At 44.6% G+C, this 21,317-nt stretch overlaps 1 pseudogene across 1 annotated transcript in view; it reads right to left on the bottom strand.

Moving 5' to 3' along the window:
- Positions 1–2,942: 2,942 nt before the first annotated feature.
- LOC311135293 overlaps positions 2,943–21,317 on the bottom strand; it is a 65,525-nt pseudogene continuing 47,150 nt past the window's right edge. Inside the window, exon 2 of the transcript in view lies at positions 2,943–4,171. The product of the transcript in view is annotated as an uncharacterized misc_RNA (transcript). The remainder of the gene's footprint in view (positions 4,172–21,317) is intronic.

Below are 21,317 nucleotides of genomic sequence, written 5' to 3' on the forward strand. Positions count from 1 at the left end.
CTCTTTCTCTCCCACACACACACTCCCTCCGCTCCTCCCTCCCTCTTTCTATCTCTCCTTTTCTCCCTCCCTCTCTCTCACTCTCCCTCCCTCTCACACACTCCCTCTCTCTTTCTCTCTCTCTCTCGTTCAGTCACACGTGAGGAGACAGGGAGGGAGCCTGGAATACAAAATAAGCCCTTTAGTCTGCTTTTATACAAATACGTGATTGTGATCTGTCTCACCTAGAGCTGGCCTGAGCTGCTAGAGGGGGGCTGTCAAAGCAACGCTGGAATGCTGGACAGGATTTGGAGAATCAATGTCTCCTTTTATATAGGAGCAGATGGATCTCCCTCAGAGCATCCCTGGTTTGATATTGGTCTGTGCACCTTGCCAGTCCTGCACAGAGGAAGGGTCTTCACCCCACCAGTTAAAAGCTCAGCAAAACCCCAAGCACCAGGCAGACGGAAAGTCCCCATCAATTGAATGTGTGAAATGTATGGTGGATGACAGGGGGGGTGGGGGGCATTCACAAAGTTACAGGATAATAAATGGAGGCACACCGGTCGCATTGTTAGCACAAAGGTTCCAGATTCTTATGACTAAAACCTCCTGTCGTGTATGGAGATTGAGATGTGAGGAAGTTTCACTGTCACAAGTGACACTGACTCTTAATAAACTAGAGACTGCCATTATTTTTATATTACGTATCAGCAGGTCTTACTATTTGAGTGCCTTCTAATTGCATGTGCTGTGAGTTTACAATAGCCTTTTACTTAATTTCTGACATTCTCACGTGTGAAATTGAATTACATGGACTATTTGTTTACTTGCATGGTGTGCTGTGATCCCTCAGATTGGAATGGACTACATTGATTTGAAACAGCTGCTGCCAATTCCCTATCACCTCCTCCTTCCCCAAACTAATTGCTAAACACGCCCCAGAACTAGAGTTAAAACGAACTGGAACTTACCTTCAGCGTGATTGGGACTGGGGACCTCTCACCAGACGGAGGTCCACCTGGTGCTGCTGCGCACTGCTCCTCCAGATGCAACTGCAAGATGCTACACCCAAAGCTACAACCCAGCAGGCCCTGCACAGAGCGAGAGACCGCCCAGCAAGCTAGGGACAGCCGGCGACCTGCCATTGACAACCGGACCAGCCATTGACTAATGACCCCTGCTCGGGTAGAGCCGAATGAACCCTGATCGGGTAGAGCCGAACGACCATTTATTGGAAAGAACCAAACTAACGAACTTTGGCCACCGCTCCGTGAGTGAATCAACTGCTGTGTTGGTTTCCCCTGTGCTCATAGTGAGCCTATAGCCCTAAATCCTAGCCCTTTTATACATTTCTAATTGGGCCGTAGTGATACTGTCATAGCCATGGGAAGTAGGGGTGCTGATGGTGCTACAGCACCCCCTGAAAAATCAGAATAAAAAAAAATATATGATAAATATCACAAAAGTAATGCACTGGGCCTTTAATAGTCCTGTATTAGCAGACCGATATAGCAGTCTGCAGCGTCAGCGCGGGCAAAAAGATTTATCCAGCCCCCGTCGTCGTCGCCAATAGTCTCAGCTTAAATTTAACACTTTCTTAGAAATGTATATGTGACTATTTCATATAGTGTTAAACTAACACTTTTCAAAGTGTTGACAAACTAACACCCCCAGAGTGTTGGGTCCCTAACACCATGGGTGTTGCAAATTCCGACTTAAATACTTTATTAGAGCTGATGCTGTTACATTAGGGAATTAACACCTGTGGTGTTACAGTAACTCATTTGTGGGTGTTGTTTTAATACTGTAGGGTGTAAAACATTATTTGCATATTTATTTCCCAGGGAGCCTTTCAAGTGAATTTTACAGGTACCAGTGCCACCTATGACTGTGTTTGCTCGTGACAGAGACATGATTGTTGCATTCAATCGCTTTCAGTCCTGTAGCCTTCAAGTGAGTGCCTAAGTGAATATTGTATCATAAAAATGTAATTATGACAATACATAACTTTTTTTGACAATACCCAACAGCCTAGTTTTACACAGTGGTCTGAAACTCCTAGTTTGCATGCCACAGAGGCAAATCACATTATGTTGGCTTGCAAAGTGTTATATAATTCCTATTGGAATCCAGCCAGCGTTAGGATATCCAACAATTTGAACTTTTAATTGCCTGAAATCTGTAGTTAGAATGACTGCCAAGGTAGGGAAGATTGATAAATGAGACTACCTGAACCATCTAAACTGGAACAACCATCTCAATAACGGGTGAAATAAGTTCAACCACTTACAGATTGGATTAGTTTAGAAACATGTATAGTATAAATTGAATTCATTCATAAATGTGCATGCAGAAACTATTCTAAAAAGCAACCTGCAATGAAGCATGCTGGGAAATATGATAATGAGGCCCTTCCCTTTTATTTTTACCTCTGAGAGAGTTAACGGAAATTAACTCAACAAAGTCGATTAACAAAAACACAATTTGGGGATGATTCCACTATGACTCAAATAACACTTAATTTATTCACTGCAGGTGGTGTCAATCTCAATCACACTGGTGTTAACCCCACTAGAATCAACATTCAGATATAACACTCACAACACTTTTATTTTATTTTAACACCCGCAAATTTGCTGTGTAGTAAGGTAAACTGATCATTTTAAACACAACTTCTAAAGTGTATCTAGCTAAACATTATTCCTACAGGTAGGGTAGGGGCTCATATTACAAATATGCATCTGGGCCTAGAGCAGTGGTTCCCAACCTTTTTCGATTAAAGTACCACCAAGTATATTTTGCTCTGCCTAAGTACACCTGAAGTATCCCCTCATGTGCATTTTACCAGTAAACCTACATAGAGCAATGGTTCCCAACCTTTTTAATTACTGTATCTCCAAGTATATTTTGCTCTGCCGAAGTACCCCTGAAGTATCCCCTCGTGCATTTTACCAATAAACCTATGGTCTCATGACTCTTCTCAAGTACCCCCTGGTTGGGAACCACTGGCATACAGGGTCCATGTAAATGGTAAAAGTCAGGAAACCCTGGTCAGGTGACAGTGTATAGAGTATTAGCTCTGCCTCACACTTTCGGGAGAGTTTAATCTCTTGCATGGCTTCATGTTGATCAGCTTCATTTGTCTGTTTCAGAATGTTCCTCTGCTCCAGTTCCTCAGTGGTGGGCCTCTGACTTAGTCGTCTCACTAGCTTGGAGCGAATCTGCTGCCGGAGTTCCTGCCTCTCAGTCTCAGTGGTGTGAGGCAGGATTTTCTTCTCCTCCAGCTCTCTTGCTGGGCCAGTTGCTCAGTTTGATGGCCAGGGTGTACCTGCAGTGGATATTACTGGCTAGAGAGCTTGTGGTGTACTCGTCCTTCACATCCTCCTCTTCTTCTTTGTCTCGGTAGAGGATGGGCCCATCTAAGTCTGAGTCGCTGACTTTGGACTGGTAGTCAGACTCCATAGTGCTGTCTAGGATGACGGTAATCTTGGGCTCTCCAGGTTAACACTGTGGAGCTTCTTCTCTCCATTCCCATTGCTAGGCCTCTGACTTTTCTCTTACTCATGGTCTGCGTCCGCCGACTGTTGCCCACTGTAACCTCCTCCATCTTCCCCAGTCCCCAGGGATTCCTCCGTGGAGCTCTCACTGTGAGACTCATTAAAGGAAGTGTCCTCAGTGGTGTTGTGGACCAGGGAAGCCTTCTCCCCAGAATCCAAAGGGCCAGCTCCTGAAGCATTGTCTTTATCCACCCTAGGCAGAGAGTAGTCATCCTGAGCAACAGGCCTGCCCTCTTGGCCAGAAGAGGGCTCCTCCTTACCCACCTGGTCCCCATCCCCAGGAGATCCGTCTGTCTATGGGGCGGCCTTCGGGGCTCCAGAAAAGCTGGAAGGGTCAGTTGTTAGTTGGAGGACTCACTTGTTGGTCTTCTCGCTCCCAGTTGGGTCGGCAGGCACATCCTTGGAGGTCTTTGTGGTACACAGTGTGGATTATGAGGACTGGGCCATGCTCTCGGATGTGCGTCTAGTTTTCTTAGGATGTGAGGATTTGGCTGCTTTGTCCCCAACATTCTCTGACCCTTCTGTCTTCTCTTCCGAAGGTGTATTCAGAGACTCTATGTCAACTTTGTCCTACTTTGACCCCACAGTAGGCGTGGTGTGGCCATTTAGGGTTTCAGAGTTCACTGGCTCCTCTTAATCAGCTTTGCCTGGTGGCGATTTAACCAACTTTGCAGTTTCTTGTTGTTTTTTGTGTTATTTATATACTTTATTCCTATTATTTCCTATGAATGCCAAGCACTTCTGGACATCAGATCGTCGGTTGCTCACCTCGAATTCAGCTTTCCTTACCTGGACCCCGAAGCAGTCATAACTGGTGCCTTACCCAAAAGGTGCCGCCAAAGATGTGGAATGATAGCCTGCGTTCTAGTACGACTGAGCAGAAGGGCAAATCACCCACCGCTTCCTATTATTTTACTAGCTAATGTTAAGTCTCTGGACAATAAGGTGGACAAGCTCAGGCTGAGGATTTCCTACCAACGGAACATGAGAGACTAATGTACTATGCCTCACTGAAACATGGCTCTCCCCTTCGGTGCTGAACCCGGCTAGCCAGCCTGCTGGGTTCTCCGTACATCGCATTGACAGGACAAAAGAGTTGTCGGACAAAAACAAAGGAGTTGGGGTATGCTTCATGATCAACAGCTCTTGGTGTGACTGTTGTAATTTAGAAACACTGACATTTTGTTCAACCAATCAGGAATACCTGACGATTAAATGCCGATCCAACTACCTCCAAAGATAATTCTCATCGGTTATCATCACAGCTGTTTACACTCCTCCCCAGGATGACATCACGCTGGCTCTTAAGGAATTATAGAGGACTTTAAACAAACAGGAAACCGCACATCCAGAAGCCGCATTAATTGTGGCTGTTGACTTTAACAAAGTAAATCTTTAAAAAACAATACCGAAGTTCTGTCTTACGAGGGGCAGGCAGATGCTAGACCATTGTTATTGGCCCTTCTGAGATGGCTACAAGGCCCTCCCTAGTCCCCCCCTTTGGCAAATCATATCACGCCTCCATCCTGCTTCTACCCACCTATAGGCAGAAACTTAAGCAGAAAGCGGCTGTGGTAAGATCTGTTCAACACTGGTCCGACCAATCAGAATCTATGCTACAAGACTGTTTCGATCAAGTTGATTGGGAAATGTTCCGGGTCACCTCTGCGCTAAAATCGACGAGTACACTGACTCAGTCACAGGGTTAATCAGGAAATGCATAGAATATGTTGTCCCAACAAGAAGACCAGCTACAGTGGCTTGCGAAAGTATTCATCCCCCTTTGCGTTTTACTTTTGCAAGGCACTGTATGACCTCCAAAAATTCATGAAAGACGCAAAAAGACAGTACAGGGACAAAGTGTAATCCAAATTCAAGGGCTACGACGCAAGACGAATTTGGCAAGGATTACAATCGATCACGGATTATAAAGTTAAAACTACCTGTGTGACGAACACCGATGCCTCTCTTCCAGACGAGCTAAACACTTTTTAAGCTCACCTCGAGGTAAACAACACCGAACCACCTACGAGGGTCCCTACTGCTGAAGAGGACTGTGTGCTCTTGATCTCTGTGGCCTACGTGAGTAAGACATTCAAGCATGTGAATACTTGCTAGGCAGCATCCACAAATGGTATCCCTCTCAGCATCCTCAGAGCATGTGCAGACAAGCTGGCTGTAGTGTTTACAGACATATTGAACCTGTCCCTGTCCAAGTCTGTAATCCCCACATGCTTCAAGATGTTCACCATATTCACCATTGTGTCCACCATTGTTCTAGAGCAAAGAAAGGTAACCTGCCTACATGACTATCGCCCTGTATGACTGACATCATGAAGTGCTTTGAGAGGCTGGTCAAGGACCACATCAGCTCCACCGCACCTGACAATCTGGACCCACTAAAATGTGCATTCCGCCCCAACAGATCTAAAAACGGCGCAATCGCCATTGCTTGTAATTAAACTCAGGGCTGAAGACCTCCCTCTGCAACTGGATCCTGGACTTCCTGATGGGCAGACACAAAGTGGTGAGGGTAGGCAACAACACCTCCGCCACGGTGAACCTCAACACGGGGTCCCCCCAGGGATGCGTGCTCAGCACCCTCCTGTACTCCCTTTACAGCCACGACTGCATGGCCATGCACAACTCCAACACCATCATTAAGTTTGCCGATGACACAGCGGTGGTAGGCCTGATCGCCAACGACACAGCCTACAGGGAGGAGGTTTGAGCCCTGGCAGAGTGGTGCCAGGATAACGGCTTCTCCCTCAATGTCAGCAAAACCAAGGAGGTAATCGTGGACTACAGGAAACAGGAGAGGGGAGCACGCCCCCAATTTGCATCAACAGGGCTGCAGTGGAAAGCGTTCCTTGCCCTCCAGGACATTTACACCACGCTGTGTCTGAGGAAGGCCAGGAAGATCACCAAGCACTCCAGTTACCCGAGCCACGGACTGTTAACTCTGTTACCATCTGGCAAACGGCATTGGAGCATCGACCAACAGGCCCCGAGACAGCTTCTACCACCAGGCCATCAGACTGTTAAACAACTAACCGTAGCTGTCTACCTGCTCAGATCTGCACCTCAGAGACTGTTTGCACTGACTCTCCACACATCCAACCGTTCCACACAAGCACACACACACACACATACTCACGCGCACACACACACACAGTTAATGCTGCTGTTCTATTACTGTATATAATGTGTTTAAACTGCGCGACTAAGACACTATCCACATTATATTTGTAACACAGTCATACTTGACATTACACATTCATAATTTATACTGTGTATCCTATTGTGTATCAGTTTTATTACTATGCATAATACCTTCCTCTAATTACTTGTCCTTTGTGACCCGTTTCAAAAAGCTAGTTTCTAAGCTAACATATGGAACTGTTTTAAGATGGTCATACCAAGGATCAGTTAGTTATTTGATTTAGAATTTTAAAACCCCTTAAGGTATCAACAAAAAATTATAAAATAGTATCAAAGACATCAAACACATAGTTTGATGCCATTCCATTCACTCCATTCCAGCCATTATTATGAGCCGTCCTCCCGTCAGAAGCCTCCACTGTTGGGATGATGGTTCATTGCTTATCTAGCTAGCTACATGTCTAAACAGAAGACTCCACTATTCAAGTAACCATTTCACTGTACCGTTTACACCTTCTGTATCCTGTGCATGTGACAAATAAACATTGATTTTATTTGATATAGTGTGTGTTTACCAGACACGGTAATGTGAAGAACAACATGACCTGCACCAAAATCAGATTAGGATATAGGCCAAGGACTAGATTAAGTGTATTTTCACTACTACTTTTTGCTACTACTTTCACAACTTTTAGTCTTGAAATCTTTGGTTGTTTACTACACTACCATATTCACACTGTTTAGCACATAGCCTCACATGTGAATCCTTAAAGAGATCGGTGGGGCTAAGGCTTAAGAGGGTGAGAACGATGCTGAATGGGTGTAGACAATGAAGAGCTCTCCAGTATATGTGCCAAAACATTCACAGGCCCTTTTCTCAAAAGTGGGGGTACAAGTTTAACTTTCAAAGCAAAATTACTTTCTCATTGTTCCTCAACTCCAGTGTATGATATACCATTTTCTAGCTCTGAGTCTACTTTTATCCAAAGTAAAAAACACAATTTCAAATGTTGCTACTTAGGACTGACTTTGGATTATTATTGATATTGATATTGTACTGCAATGTTGAGGGGCTAGCGCGCAAGCATTTAACTGCATCTTTATACTGCGGAAAACTGTGTACGTGACGAAAAACATTTTATTTTATTTCATTTTGAGTGACACTCCAGGGCCCTCTTCTCCAACTAATTTCCTGTTTCCAAAGAGCACGGATTATCCTTTCATCTAGTGGCCATTTTCTCCCCCCATCATCTTATCTTCTTTCCATGACAGCTCAGGCTCATATATGTATGTGCGTGTGTGTGCGTGTGTGTGTATGTCGCCTGGGCTCTGGCGGTGCCCTTTCTTATCTCCCTACCTTTGTATGAGTCATTGCGTTCCCCAGGGTTCATCATCAATTTCTTGATACTTTTTTTCCCCCTCAAGTATCTTTTTAAGCTGTAAAGTTTACACATGGAAGGATAAGATGTACAGGTGAGATGATGTTGATAAAAAAGGAAAAACCGATGGCTATTTTATATTTGCATTCTACAGTGAGGGAAAAAAGTATTTGATCCCCTGCTGATTTTGTATGTTTGCCCACTGACAAATAAATGATCAGTCTATAATTTTAATGGTAGGTTTATTTGAACAGTGAGAGACAGAATAACAACAACAACAAAATCCAGAAAAACGCATGTCAAAAATGTTATAAATTGATTTAGCTTTTTAATGAGGGAAATAAGTATTTGACCCCCTCTCAATCAGAAACATTTCCGGCTCCCAGGTGTCTTTTATACAGGTAACGAGCTGAGATTAGGAGCACACTCTTAAAGGGAGTGCTCCTAATCTCAGCTTGTTACCTGTATAAAAGACACCTGTCCACAGAAGCAATCAATCAATCAGATTCCAAACTCTCCACCATGGCCAAGACCAAATAGCTCTCCAAGGATGTCAGGGACAAGATTGTAGACCTACACAAGGTTGGAATGGGCTACAAGACCATCGCCAAGCAGCTTGGTGAGAAGGTGACAATAGTTGGTGTGATTATTCGCAAATGGAAGAAACACAAAATAACTGTCAATCTCCCTCGGCCTGGGGCTCCATGCAAGATCTCACCTCGTGGAGTTGCAATGATCATGAGAACGGTGAGGAATCAGCCCAGAACTACACGGGAGGATCTTGTCAATGATCTCAAGGCAGCTGGGACCATAGTCACCAAGAAAACAATTGGTAACACACTACACCGTGAAGGACGGAAATCCTGCAGCGCCCGCAAGGTCCCCCTGTTCAAGAAAGCACATATACAGGCCCGTCTGAAGTTTTCCAATGAACATCTGAATGATTCAGAGGAGAACTGGGTGAAAGTGTTGTGGTCAGATGAGACCAAAATCGAGCTCTTTGGCATCAACTCAACTCGCCGTGTTTGGAGGAGGAGGAATGCTGCCTATGACCCCAAGAACACCATCCCCACCGTCAGACATGGAGGTGGAAACATTATACTTTTGGGGTGTTTTTCTGCTAAGGGGACAGGACAACTTCACCGCATCAATGGGACGATGGACGGGGCCATGTACCATGTACCGTCAAATCTTGGGTGAGAACCTCCTTTCCTCAGCCAGGGCATTGAAAATGGGTCATTGATGGGTATTCCAGCATGACAATGACCCAAAACACACAGCCAAGGCAACAAAGGAGTGGCTCAAGAAGAAGCATATTAAGGTCCTGGAGTGGCCTAGCCAGTCTCCAGACCTTAATCTGATAGAAAATATGTGGAGGGAGCTGAAGGTTCGAGTTGCCAAACGTCAGCCTCGAAACCTTAATGACTTGGAGAAGATCTGCAAAGAGGAGTGGGACAAAATCCCTCCTGAGATGTGTGCAAACCTGGTGGCCAACTAAAAGAAACGTCTGACCTCAGTGATTGCCAACAAGGGTTTTGCCACCAAGTACTAAGTCATGTTTTTCAGAGGGTTCAAATAATTATTTCCCTCAATAAAATGCTAATCAATTTATAACATTTTTGACATGCGTTTTTCTAGATTTTTTGTTTTTATTCTGTCTCTCACTGTTCAAATAAACCTACCATTAAAATTATAGACTGATCATGTCTTTTTCAGTGGGCAAACGTACAAAATCAGCAGGGGATCAATTACTTTTTTCCCTCACTGTATATCTCAAAATATGCCACCATCTCTTTTGTTTGAGCACGTCATTCACTCAAATGCTTTCTTAAGGGCAGGAAGACAACTGTGACAAAATAGGAATGAAAAGAAAGTAATATCAAAGCATGTGTGTTGCTGTGATTTAAAAGTGTCTTATCAGCATGTTGCTTCATGTTTATATAAATGTCTCTTTATCTATCAGTTAAGTTCCCCATAATATCACTCCATCTTTGCTATCTTATTCTTATTGTCTCATATTGAACATGATGATTATTTTGTGTTCTCACCTCAGCAGTTCTAGTACAATGCAAAGTGGATAAACCACACTGCCATAATGTGCACCTCAGTGGAGGCTGCTGAAGGGAGGATGGCTCCTAATAATGTCTGGAACGGAGTAAATGGAATGGCATCAAACCATGTGTTTAATGTATTTGATACCATTCCACTAATTCTGCTCCAGTCATTACCACAAGCCTGTCCTCCCCAATTAAGGTTACACCAACTTACTGTGGAGCACCTCAATCAGTTACAGAGAAGATTGCACCTTCAGTAGTTATTCTGAACTTTGATCCATTTTGCTTCAGGTAGAATATGAGAGTTGTTGACAATATGTTTCGCACATCCATCTAACATGTTCAGCACAGATCATACATAGTTTGCTGAAACAAAAACCAATCAATCTATCCCATAGGGATTTCAGGTTACCCTGGAGAGTATACATACATGCACACTAATTCCCGGTGGATTTAGCAGTACACAGCCATATGACATCAACAGTGCAGGTGTTTTTGGAGATGCTGCTGGAAGGTAAGTACATCTCACAGTCTGCTGGATGGATAATGAGAGAGAGAAGAAAGGTGTATCCAAAAAGACTTTGCCAACAGGGAATACACAGCCGAAGCACAGCGAACAGAGCAGGCATCATCCACTCCAGTGTAGAGCCAGGGTGAAGCTTTCCCACAGCATTATTGACAGTGATTGACATTGATTGACATTATTGACAGTGATTGACAGTGATTGGCATAATATGTCTTCTGATTCAGAACAGCGCCGGAGAAGATGGCTGCTGTTTTACAGCCCTCTAACCAATTGTACTATTATGTGTGTTTTTCCGCGTTATTTGTAATTTATTTTGTACATAATGTTTCTGCCATCGTCTCTTATAACCAAAAAGAGCTTCAGGATATCAGGACAGCGATTACTCACCTCGTATTGGACTACGATTCTTTCTTCAACGAGGCGACCGCGAAGGATATCATACAGACACCCGACAAGGCCCAAATCCCCGTTATTCGCATGAGGAAGAGACGGAGATATCGTGGATGTAGGTCGGGGTGCCTTGTAAGGATCCGACGGCGAGCGAGTAAACTGCCGCTCCCATCAATCCTATTAGCCTATCTTCAATCATTGGAGAACAAATTGGATGACCTAAGATTACGGTTATCCTACCAACGGGACATTAAAAACTGTAATATCTTATGTTTCACCGAGTCGTGGCTGAACGACGACATGGATAACATACAGCTAGCGGGCTATACGCTACATCAGCAGGATAGAACGGCTGACTCCGGTAAGACAAGGGGTGGAGGTCTGTGTATATTTGTAAACAACAGCTGGTGCACAAAATCAAATACAAAGGAAGTCTCGAGGTTTTGCTCGCCTGAGGTAGAGTATCTTATGATAAGCTGTAGACACTATTTACCAAGAGAGTTTTCATCTATATTTTTCATAGCTGTCTATTTACCACCACAAACCAATGCTGGCATTAAGATTGCACTGAATGAGCTGTATAAGGCCATAAATCAACAGGAAAACGCTCATCCAGATGCAGCGCTCCTAGTGGCCGGGGACTTTAATGCAGGGAAACTTAAATCCGTTCTACCTAATTTCTACCAGCATGTTAAATGTGCAACCAGAGGAAAAAAAAAAACTCTAGACCACCTTTACACCACACACAGAGACACATACAAAGCTCTCCCTCGCCCTCCATTTGGCAAATCTGACCATAACTCTATCCTCCTGATTCCTGCTTATAAGCAAAAACTAAAGCAGGAAGCACCAGTGACTCGGTTAATAAAAAAGTGGTCAGATGACGCAGATGCTAAGCTACAAGACTGTTTTGCTAGCACAGACTGGAACATGTTCCGGGATTCTTCAGATAGCATTGAGGAGTACACCACATCAGTCACTGGCTTCATCAATAAGTGCATCGATGATGTCGTCCCCACAGTGATCGTACGTACATACCCCAACCAGAAGCCATGGATTACAGGAAACATCCGCACTGAGCTAAAGGGTAGAGCTGCCGCTTTCAAGGAGCGGGACTCTAACCCGGACGCTTATAAGAAATCCCGCTATGCCCTCCGACGAACCATCAAACAGGCAAAGAGTCAATACAGGACTAAGATTGAATCGTACTACACTGGCTCTGATGCTCGTCGGATGTGGCAGGGCTTGAAAACTATTACAGACTACAAAGGGAAGCACAGCCGCGAGCTGCCCAGTGACACAAGCCTACCAGACGAGCTAAACCACTTCTATGCTCGCTTCGAGGCAAGCAACACTGAAGCATGCATGAGAGCACCAGCTGTTCCAGATGACTATGTGATCACGCTCTCCGTAGCCGATGTGAGTAAGACTTTTAAGCAGGTCAACATTCACAAGGCCGCAGGACCAGACGGATTACCAGGACGTGTACTCCGAGCATGTGCTGACCAACTGGCAAGTGTCTTCACTGACATTTTCAACATGTCCCTGACTGAGTCTGTAATACCAACATGTTTCAAGCAGACCACCATAGTCCCCGTGCCCAAGGACTCTAAGATAACCTGCCTAAATGACTACCGACCCGTAGCACTGACGTCTGTACCCATTAAGTGCTTTGAAAGGCTGGTCATGGCTCACATCAACAGCATTATCCCAGAAACCCTAGACCCACTCCAATTTGCATACCGCCCCAACAGATCCACAGATGATGCAATCTATATTGCACTCCACCCTGCCCTTTCCCACCTGGACAAGAGGAACACCTAAGTGAGAATGCTATTCATTGACTACAGCTCAGCATTCAACACCATAGTGCCCTCAAAGCTCATCACTAAGCTAAGGATCCTGGGACTAAACACCTCCCTCTGCAACTGGATCCTGGACTTCCTGACGGGCCGCCCCCAGGTGGTAAGGGTAGGTAACAACACATCTGCCACACTGATCCTCAACACGGGGGCCCCTCAGGGGTGCGTGCTCAGTCCCCTCCTGTACTCCCTGTTCACCCATGACTGCATGGCCAGGCACGACTCCAACACCATCATTAAGTTTGCCAATGACACAACAGTGGTAGGCCTGATCACCGACAACGATGAGACAGCCTATAGGGAGGAGGTCAGAGACCTGGCCGTGTGGTGCCAGGACAACAACCTCTCCCTCAACGTGACCAAAACAAAGGAGATGATTGTGGACTACAGGAAAAAAAAGAGGACTGAGCACGCCCCCATTCTCATTGACGGGGCTGTAGTGGAACAGGTTGAGAGCTTCAAGTTCCTTGGTGTCCACATCACCAACGAACTATCATGGTCCAAACACACCAAGACAGTCGTGAAGAGGGCACGACAAAGCCTATTCCCCCTCAGGAGACTGAAAAGATTTGGCATGGGTCCTCAGATCCTCAAAAAATTATATAGCTGCACCATCGAGAGCATCCTGACTGGTTGCATCACCGCCTGGTATGGCAACTGCTTGGCCTCCGACCGCAAGGCACTACAGAGGGTAGTGCATACGGCCCAGTACATCACTGGGGCCAAGCTTCCTGCCATCCAGGACCTCTATACCAGGCGGTGTCAGAGGAAGGCCCTCAAAATTGTCAAAGACTCCAGCCACCCTAGTCATAGACTGTTCTCTCTGCTACCGCACGGCAAGCGGTACCGGAGTGCCAAGTCTAGGTCCAAAAGACTTCTCAACAGCTTCTACCCCCAAGCCATAAGACTCCTGAACAGCTAATCATGGCTACCCAGACTATTTGCACTGCCCCCCCCCCACCCCATCCTTTTACGCTGCTGCTACTCTGTTAATTATTTATGCATAGTCACTTTAACTCTACCCACATGTACATATTACTTCAACTACCTCAACTAGCCGGTGCCCCCGCACATTGACTCTGCACCGGTACCCCCCTGTATATATAGCCTCCCTACTGTTATTTTATTTTACTTCTGCTCTTTTTTTCTCAACACTTTTTTTGTTGTTGTTTTATTTTTACTTTTTTTGTTAAAAAGAAATGCACTGTTGGTTAAGGGCTGTAAGTAAGCATTTCACTGTAATGTCTGCACCTGTTGTATTCGGCGCATGTGGCCAATACAATTTGATTTGATTTGATTTGATGCAGAGGCAAACCTAGAACAAAGTGCGATATCAGCCTTGGCTGCCTGGGAGCTTTAGGACTGCTGGAATATTTAAAGCACCAACTCTACAGGCTAAGTCCTTGCAAGCTGTCCTCTCCACAGAAGAGGTGTGATTTGAGTGTGTATTTAATAAGGGAAAAACATATAGCAAACATGCAGAAACAAAGATGCATAGATACATTGTAGGCTATGTGATGCTACTCTCAATCTATTCTTCCTGACTTTATCATCACAGGGTGACAGATGCATTTGCCAACTATACTTATTTCAAGCAACGTAGCAAAATGTGTCAAAACAAAAGTATTTTTAAAACCCTGATCATAGCAGGTAATTTGCTCAACACCTAAGCTTCAGATGGAGCTATATTCACCCCCCCCCCTCCCCCCCATTTCACTCTCCCACCACCACCTTACTTAGTACTTTCACACACAAATCTACTTATCTCACTGTCATCAGCTCTAACTATAGCAACAGTTTCTTAGCAACAGTCATGACTGGGCTCCCTGGAGTAATCACATCATGAGAGGTGTGGTACCGCAGCAGGTATTGTACTCCTGAGTGGCGCAGTGGTCTAAGGCACTGCATCGCAGTGCTAACTGTGCCACTAGAGATCCTGGTTTGAATCCAGGCTCTGTCGCAGCCGGCCGCGACCGGGAGACTCATGGGCGGCGCACAATTGGCCCAGCGTCGTCCAGGGTAGGGGAGGGAATGTCTGGCAGAGATGTAGCTCAGTTGATAGAGCATGGTGTTTGCAATGCCAGGGTTGTGGGTTTGATTCCCACGGGGGGTCAGTGTAAAAAAATAAAAAAATATGTATTCACTAACTGTAAGTCGCTCTGGATAAGAGTGTCTGCTAAATGACAAAAAAAATTTAAACTAAAAAAAAAGATTTGTGTCAACTTCTGACACGGCGTAAACGCATCCACCTGTCAATCACCCTATAGCCAATGTAAAGATTCAACTATTTTGGGTTGATACTGCAGGCACGCTCTCTCTCTCTCTCTCTCTCTCTCTCTCTCTCTCTCTCTCTCTCTCTCTCTCTCTCTCTGTCCTCCAGCTCTCTCAGTTACTCAATTTCCCCAACTACATCATCTCTATTACATTTCTGTGTGAGTGTACGTGTTGACGTACAATATGTATAGTACAACTCACAATAAGAGCACATCCAGTGTTTAGGGACAATCTGAAGTTGCTACATCCATTTTTGGACTTGTAAATTAAAACACTTTAGAACCCATAGCGACCGTCGAAGGTCTTCCTTTAAATTACTATAGCGGCCGCGAACGGCCTTGTATTTCATACAATAATATTTGTGTAAATATCACAAAATTAACCAGCTAACAACCTGTTGTCGTATTCACGTGGCTGTTGTCATCAACCAGAAACCGGAAACAGAGTATGCCTCATTTGACCTTTCCAAAAAAACATAACTTCATTACTCAAAATGACAGTGCTGAAGCAGACTTTTCACTGTGAAAGAAGCTTTATCTATGTTGGTTGGTGAAACGGATTCGGACACGTCATTGCACTTGAAAAGTGATGACGTCGAGGTGAGTGAAATAAGTAAACAGTAGATACAATGGCTTGGGAAAGTATTCACCCCCCTTGGCATTTTTCCTATTTTGTTGCCTTACAACCTGGAATTAAAATTGATTTTGGGGGGGTTTGTATCATTTGATTTACACAACATGCCTACCACTTTGAAGATGCAAAATATTTTTTCTTGTGAAACAAACAAGAAATAAGACAAAAAAACAGAAAACTTGAGCGTGCATAACTATTCACCCCCCCAAAGTCAATACTTTGTAGAGCCACCTTTTGCAGCAATTACAGCTGCAAGTCTCTTGGGGTATGTCTCTATAAGCTTGGCACACCTAGCCACTGGGATATTTGCCCATTCTTCAAGTCAAAACTGCTCCAGCTCCTTCAAGTTGGATGAGTTCCGCTGGTGTACAGAAATCTTTAAGTCATACCACAGATTCTCAATTGGATTGAGGTCTGGGCTTTGACTAGGCCATTCCAAGACATTTAAATGTTTCCCCTTAAACCACTCGAGTGTTGCTTTACCAGTACGCTTAGGGTCACTGTCCTGCTGGAAGGTGAACCTCCGTCCCAGTCTCAAATCTCTGGAAGACTGAAACAGGTTTCCCTCAAGAATTTCCCTATATTTAGCGACATCCATCATTGCTTCAATTCTGACCAGTTTCCCAGTCCCTGCCGATAAAAAACATCCCCACAGCATGATGCTGCCACCACCATGCTTCACTGTGGGGATGGTGTTCTAGGGGTGATGCGAGGTGTTGGGTTTGCGTCAGACATAGCGTTTTCCTTGATGGCCAAAAAGCTAAATTTTAGTCTCATCTGACCAGAGTACCTTCTTCCATATGTTTGGGGAGTCTCCCACATGCCTTTTGGCGAACACTAAACGTGTTTGCTTATTTTTTTCTTTAAGCAATGGCTTTTTTCTGGCCAGTTGTCACGGATTTGGCTGAGGCTGCCCCTCCTCCTTGCTCGGGCAGGCTGCGGCGTTCGTCGTCACCGGAATACTAGCTACTGCCGATCTATGTTATATGTGTCTATGTTGCACCGGTTGTCTATGTCACACACCTGTTTCCCATTTGTGTAATCACGCCTACCCTATTTAACCCAGGTGCTCCAAATGTGTCTTGTGCGTGGTTGTTTTTCGTTTCATGTGTCGTTTGGTGAGCGGGTTAGTTCCTTCCTGCGTGAAGGTATTGCTGTGTTGTTTTCTTTACTCAAGTTCAGTAAAGTACTTTTCCTCGAGTTCTGTGTCCTGCGCCTGACTTCGATCCACCGCATTACACTGACACTCGTTACACCAGTCTTCCGTAAAGCCCAGCTCTGTGGAGTGTACGGCTTAAAGTGGTCCTATGGACAGATACTCCAATCTCTCCGCTGTGGAGATTTGCAGCTCCTTCAGGGTTATCTTTGGTCTCTTTGTTGCCTCTCTGATTAATGCCCTCCTTGCCTGGTCCGTGAGTTTTGGTGGGCGGCCCTCTCTTGGCATGTTTGTTGTGGTGCCATATTCTTTCCATTTTTTTTATAATGGATTTAATGGTGCTCCGTGGGATGTTCAAAGTTTCGGATATTTTTTTTTAGAACCCAACCCTGATCTGTACTTCTCCACAACTTTGTCCCTGACCTGTTTGGAGAGCTCCTTGCTCTTCATGGTGCCGCTTGATTGGTGGTGCCCCTTGCTTAGTGGTGTTGCAGACTCTGGGGCCTTTCAGAACAGGTGTATATATACTGAGATCATGTGACAGATCATGTGAAACTTAAATTGCACAAAGTTGGACTTAATTGAACTAATTATGTGATTTCTGAAGGTAATTGGTTGCGCCAGATCTTATTTAGGGGCTTCATAGGAAAGAGGGTGAATACATTCATTTCACTTCACCAATTTGGACTATTCTGTGTATGTCCAGAACATGAAATCCAAATAAAAATCGATTTAATTAACAGGTTTTAATGCAACAAAATAGGAAAAACTCCAAGGGGGGTTAATACTTTTGCAAGGCACTGTATATGTTTGGTGTTGTCGATGTTTGATGCTGTGAAACTTGGGGAATATCTCACAGATTAGCATGTCCTGTCATGTCATGATAACTTGGTCAGTACAGTAGAGCACACAGCGGTGGAGCTCGAATGATTGCGCTTTGTCTCATCGAAATAGTTGCAGTGTTTAGCTGTATATAGTCAGCTAACTAATTGGTTGTTTTGCCCTGTTTCTACCAATGTAATTCATATGGAAACGGCCTAAGCTGCTTGCTATAGCTATCTAGCTAACTAGTTAGTCTGTTAAGCAAGAAAAGTTGTGTGTAGTGGTAAATTTGGGCTGCGCTCACGAAGCGTCAACCTCAGCTGTCACTTTCACAAGCTAGCCATGTACAACAAGCTAACTAGCCACCAAAATGAAGATTAGAGTAATTAATGTTTATTGCATTATCATATCTTTGTCCTCCCTGATGAAGGCCATGCAGCCGAAACATGTCAGAGTTTTTCATCTTTGATTCCATAGAACATGCCATACAAATTAAGGCATTTTAATTAATTATATGAAGAGTGCCTTGGTCCTCCTTTCTTTTTGATGACCAATTTATCCGTTTAACCAAAGAGCACCTTCTGTCTACCAAAACCTACTATTGTGTACCTTAGCAGCTACAATTCATGTTTATCTGTTGGGCTTAGGTTATGGTTTGTCATGTTTGCTAGGTGCATATATTCATAGGCTATATATTGCCTTGTTTTCCTATTATTTGACAGCTTATATAATAGGAAAACAAGGCAATATATAGCCTATGAATATATGCACCTAGCAAACATGACAAACCATAATGGATATTTGTTTACATAACCAGCTAACAAGTTGCTTATTTTACCGAGGCAATTCATTTGGAAACTGTCCCAGCTTCATAACTAATCAGCTAACATTGGTAAACTCTGTAGTGAGTCTGACAGGCAAGAAAGCAATAGTTGATTGGAGGAGAGAGAGAGTGTGTGTGTGGAATGGGAGGCGTGTAACAGTATCACCAAGATTCTTATGGAAACCCCTTATTAGGAAGAGAGTATGTGTATGGTTGAGAAAAAGAAAGAGAGGAAGGAAGAGAGAGACAGTGGGAGATAGAGAGATTATGTTCCTGACTACAATTGTATTCTATTTGTTGCTCCTCTCCTCTCCCTCTGTTACTCTGTTCCTCTAGTTCAGTGAAAGCAAAGGCAATTATGTGGAGAGTCAGGGCACAGCTGCAAAAGGCAGGGAGGAAGAGGAGTTAGAAATGATTGGAGGGATAGAGATGTGAAGCGAGGAGGGAGGAGTGGAGCGAGAGGAGAGTGGAGGGAGAGAGGAAGAGGAGGGTGAAGAGGAGGGAGAGAAACATGAGGAGGGAGAGGGAGAGGAGGATGCAGACGGAGAGGAAGAAGAGGGTGAGGAGGAAGCAGAGAGAGAGAGGAGGAGGAAGAGGGAGGGGAAGAGGAAGAGCACACCCAAGAGGGGAGCCTATGTTTCCATGTCGTGTCTCTGCCCCCCAAGTCCCATCACTCAACTTTGTACCCCACAGCCTGGGCCTAAAGTGACAGTGGCAGGGGTTTTGGAATTGTTTTTAAAAGAGGTAGGAACTTTTATCTGTTCCAGAGCTTGTACTGGATTACAAAAAGAAAATGGGTGGGGTTGATTAGCTTGCCAACTGAGGAGCTATTACAATGTTGGGGGCACAGGCAGAAAATGGTGGAAGTATGTGTTTTGGGGGATGCTCAACATTTCCATCATAAATGCGTACATTGTGTGGGGGACCCTGCAAAGGCCCCTTCCTAGAAATTGCTGCCGCTGGTCCCTGAAGGCCTTTAAAATGCAGCTTGTGCATTCACTTTTTGATATGGCTGCAGTGGCAGGAAGAAGGGAGCCAAGAGTGTGGCACCAGGGCGTGTGGGCCAAGTTGTAACTCAATTGAAAGCAGGTTAAGTTTGAAGGGCGCAAGCGAGGGTGTGTGGTGTGCATCCAAAGTGCGGTGCAGGATATACAGTAGGCAGTAGGCAGAGATGGTGAAACAAGTTTCTTTACTGTTGGTCCCGAAGCCAGAATATAAAATAACGGACTTATCACGAGCAAAAAAGGCTGAACTGGCTGACAGCCCAAATACGAAGTACTACCTACGACTGAAACAAATAAAGAAACAGGGAGAACACTTCTCAAGTACCTGTACATAGGTCTCCGATCAGACACTGAGTAGTACTGCTGGACATTAAGAAACTAACAAAGAAAACTGAGCAAGGGAACACAGGGAAGTGCAGGCATAAATACACAGGTGAACAGGTAGACACAGGTGACACCAATAGGATACTGATTAGTCCAGACTGTGAGTGAGGAGTTGCCTAAGGTTGTCGGAGGATGACAGCTAGTGGGTCGCTCCGGAACTTCCTTCTTAATGCGTTTCAGCCAATCAGTTGTGTTGTGATAAGGTATGGGTGGTATACAGAAGATAGCCCTATTTGGTAAAAGACCAAGTCCATATTATGGCAAGAAGAGCTCAAATAAGCAAAGAGAAACGACAGTCCATCATTACTTTAAGACAGGAAGGTCAGTCAACACAGAATATTTCAAGAACTTTGAAAGTTTCTTCAAGTGCATTCGCAAAAACCATCAAGCGCTATGATGAAACTGGCTCTCATGAGGACCACCACAGGAAAGGAAGACCCAGAGTTACCTCTGCTGCAGAGGATAAGTTCATTAGAGTTAACTGCACCTCAGATTGCAGCCCAAATAAATGCTTCATAGAGTTCAAGTAACAGACACATCTCAACATCAACTGTTCAGAGGAGACTGCATGAATCAGGCCTTTATAATATAATAATAATAATAATATGCCATTTAGCAGACGCTTTTATCCAAAGCGACTTACAGTCATGCGTGCACATATATATATTTTCTATTTTTATTTTTATTTTATTTTTTTGTGTATGGGTTGTCCCGGGGATCGAATCCACTACCTTGGCGTTACAAGCGCCGTGCTCTACCAGCTGAGCTACAGAGGACCCCCAATTTATGGTCGAATTGCTGCAAAGAAACCACTACTAAAGGACACCAATAATAAGAAGAGACTTGCTTGGGCCAAGAAACACGAGCATTGGACATTACACCGGTGGAAATATTTCCGTTGGTCTGATGAGTCCAAATGTGAGATTTTTGGTTCCAACCGCCGTGTCTTTGTGAGACGCAGAGTAGATGAATGGATGATCTCCACATGTGTGGTTCGCACCGTGAAGCATGGAGGAGGAGGTGTGATGGTGTGGGGGTGCTTTGCTGGTGACACTGTCAGTGATTTATTTAGAATTCAAGGCACACTTAACCAGCATGGCTACCAAAGCATTCTGCAGCGACACGCCATCCCATCTGGTTTGCGCTTAGTGGGACTATCATTTGTTTTTCATCAGGACAATGACCCAACACACCTCCAGGCTGTTTAAGGGCTATTTGACCAAGAAGGAGAGTGATGGACTGCTGCATCCGATGACCTGGCCTCCACAATCACCCGACCTCAACCCAATTGAGATGGTTTGGGATGAGT

The sequence above is a fragment of the Coregonus lavaretus genome (genome assembly GCF_964263955.1).
Source record: "Coregonus lavaretus genome assembly, chromosome: 9".
Lineage (NCBI taxonomy): Eukaryota > Metazoa > Chordata > Actinopteri > Salmoniformes > Salmonidae > Coregonus > Coregonus lavaretus.